The sequence below is a fragment of the Aethalodelphis obliquidens genome, unplaced genomic scaffold (assembly GCF_003676395.1).
Source record: "Aethalodelphis obliquidens isolate GAN/ISIS:26980383/991018 unplaced genomic scaffold, ASM367639v1 scaffold73, whole genome shotgun sequence".
NCBI classification, from domain to species: Eukaryota; Metazoa; Chordata; class Mammalia; order Artiodactyla; family Delphinidae; genus Aethalodelphis; species Aethalodelphis obliquidens.
In genome coordinates, this window is record NW_020838017.1 from 7,507,044 (window position 1) to 7,510,517 (window position 3,474).

General features: G+C 41.2%; 1 non-coding gene across 1 annotated transcript; it reads left to right on the forward strand.

The window, feature by feature from the left end:
- Positions 1 to 618: 618 nt before the first annotated feature.
- Positions 619 to 725, forward strand: LOC113612222 (U6 spliceosomal RNA). The gene has a single exon (XR_003429781.1). It is a non-coding gene; the product is annotated as a U6 spliceosomal RNA (small nuclear RNA).
- Positions 726 to 3,474: the final 2,749 nt, after the last annotated feature.

Below are 3,474 nucleotides of genomic sequence, written 5' to 3' on the forward strand. Positions count from 1 at the left end.
GAAAGTTTTTAGATTATGAAATAATAATAAAGCTATATTTATGACTAACATGTTGGTATGTTTTGTCTAGTTGAAGTGTTTCCAGGGAACCAAGTGTGCTTGTCTGTTAACAGTGAACAAAATAGTTCTTCATGAATAAGTTGTTCATTGTACATATGAACACGATGATCTTGTACCTATAAATTTTCTTGAGAACTTAGCTTGATCTTTTTTGTTTATCATAATACTTCTATCTAAAGGTTCTTTTTACATATGTTCACACTCAGAAGTCCTCATTAAAAGCTCATTTGGCACTTTTCTCCCATCTTCCTCCACAACCATAAGTAATTTTCCTACACTGTATTTTTAAACTTATCAACTTTTAGCAGAAACCATGAACAGATTTCACAGTGTATATCCCAGACTACATGTGCTATACATTCTAGTCATTACAAGGCTCAGAAAGTGATCAGGATAGTTAACAGAATTATATCATTGGTACAATTACTCAGCCATTGGTCTTTTAAGAACCACGGAAGTAGGAAAATTTATGGGATTCCATTTGTTCAGAAGCTGTTAGAGTTGTTAGGGAGGTGACCTCAGTCTGTTCTCATGCCTACTCTTGTTAAAGTTAATGGGGTGCTCGCTTCGGCAGCACATATACTAAAATTGGAACGATACAGAGAAGATTAGCATGGCCCCTGCGCAAGGATGACACGCAAATTTGTGAAGCGTTCCATATTTAAAAAAAAAAAAAAAAAAGGTTAATGGGTTCACCAGGTCATATTGTTCTTGAGAAATAACTGTGGCATTCTTGATTATCTCTGGGCATTAGAAAACATAAATAAATCCCCATATCTCAATTCTGTTCAACCTGGATCCTTGAAAAACGAATTCCAGAGATGGCATGCATGCATGACCTAAACACAATCCCTGGAAACATTTCAAATATTTAAAAGATGGCGGACTTCAGAAATTGGATTCCTTTTGGTGAATTAAGGTGGTGAATTTTTTTCTTTTTTTCTTCTTTTTCTTTTTTTGTCCATGTTTGGTATCAGTAAAATGGACAAATCTGAAATTTTCATTTAAGAAAGGGATCTTCAACCTGCCCTATGATACATTTACTCTGAGTTTGTAGCCATTATTCCAAACCAGAAATGAGTTTTTTCCACTCAAGGAACCTCACACATAGGCAGGCCTGGCTCTCCTGTCTGCCCTGTAATAGGGACGTTGGTAAATAAATTTTGTAAATATCTGGGATGGTGAATGAAAGCTTTGGTACTCATGTCCTGTGAGAAGAGGAGACACAGCTGCTTTCCTTGAAAATCTGAAGTGCTGTCACAGGCAAGAATCCTTATTTTTTATGGCTGCAAAAGACATTACTAAGACAGTGAGTGAAATCTCTAAAGCAGCAGATGGTAAGTTATTAAAGGAAAAATGTCTAAGTGCAACACAGAGTAGGTCGCCTTGTTGAAAAGTGAGGATCCTTCGAAGAACACTTGTAGCCCTGGGATTCTGTCATGTGTGATACTGCATTATTGTAAACGTTGGCTGCATAAAACAGCGCTGACGTGACAAATTGATTTTGGAGATTTTTCCCGTTGACTTGGACTTTATACACGTATCCACAGTTATCCTCATAAAATGCATTTGAGGTAGGTAGGGACAAGGAGGTATCACTTTCTTCTCTTAACAGATGCAGAAACAGCAGCTGGGGAGATGAGAGAGATACATGTGGGCAGTGTTACCTCAGTCAGAACCAGGTGCTTCCCAGGAAGCATCACACCTCACTGAAATGTAGCTTTAGTGTTTAAAGAGAAGGTACATTTTTTGTTACAACATGGCTCCTCAATGCAAGCCAACCACTTCATCTGGTGTTCAGTTGAGTCAACAGCAATTGTTTCCAACACTGGGGGAGAAATAGGCAATGCTGGACTTACTAAGAGGTGGTGTGGTGTGTCAGGTTGCAGGATTGCGCCTTCCTCAGGCACTTTCTTCCTCACACATTTTTCAGATAATTTTGATGATACTTAACGTTTGCCATTCTTGTAACAATACTTATGACTTCACCGTATTTTACAATGAAGGTGGGGCTTATGGTGGTTTGAAAGAGTTGTCCAGGGGCCACGAGCTCCTTCATGACAGAGCCAGAGCAAGAATCAGAATATTGTCTTCATGAATCTTGGCCAGGGCTCTCTCAAAACATTGTGCCTCTTCCTTGACAAGAGTCCCAGATAACGGTCCTAAATGCATGCATTTGTTGATTATACAGTGGCTCTCAATGTCCTAAAATTCAGCTTAGTGTTTATTATCAATTATTGCACCTACTTAATGCAAGCCACTGTGGAGGATATAAATATCACCACTCCGTAATTTCTACACAGCCCCTGCTTTATAACAGAGCCACCCCAAATTGCCAAAGAATTCCAGAGTTTCAGATCTAAGTGTGTTAGAGTTTAGTGCACACATTTTTGGATACTTCAAATTGGTAGTCTGCTGACTGATGAGAGGGGCACTGCATTTACCTTGGTCAGATATATCATAGAGAAAGAGCTGATTATATGTCTCAATCCCTCCTCTTTGTTCAAGGGGGAGCATCCATTTCCCTTATTCTCAAGAATGTACCACTTTATTTTTATCCCTACTTAAGTCCGCCTGTAACTTGACACCACAGCTGAAATTTCTTATACTAATATAATCCTAAACACAGGGCTGGTAGAAGGAACTGGGTTTCTTATTAGGTGAGGGACACCCTAGCATAAACACAAAGGAGCTTACAGGGGGGTAAAGGCAAATGAGTGGACACACAGTTAGTTACTGGGACTCAGAACAAAGTCCTGAGCTTGCCTGCAGGCTCTGGCTCTGGCCTACCTCTCCCACCTCCTCTAGCCCCACACCTCTCCTCACCCCTCTCCAGACCAGCTTCCTTCCGGAGCCTCACCAGTATCCTGCTCTCCCGCTGCACCACAGTTATGCTGGGTTATGCCTTCTGCCTGAAATGCCTTTTTCTTTCTTCTCCTCCTGGTTAATTTCTACTCAGCCTTCAGATTTCAAGTCGTCACTTCCCCAAGGCAGCCTCATAACTCTTAGAACACCACATATGTTCAGGGTCAGGTATAGCATATCTCACCATTGCCTTATCATTTAGAAGGGAGCTGTTCAAAGTGAATGCCCAGTTTGGCCCAATAGCTTCAGCAAGTCCCGCTTTAAGTTCTCACCGAAGAGATCTTGTCAAAATCACTGGAACTAACTACACATCCAACAATCCACTTATCCAGCCAGCCAGCCAGCCAGCCAGCCATCCAACCATTCACCAGTATTCACTGGGGGCCCTTTATGAGTCAGTCACTGTAGTAGGTACAAGGGATATAGGCTGCCTCCTAACCAGATATATTTGGGGTAGCTGGTGAAGTTTTCTGAACCATTAAGGCCAATCCCTGTCACCGTTGGCCTTTCTGGAATGGGATCTACATTACCCGGACTGGCCCTAGGACT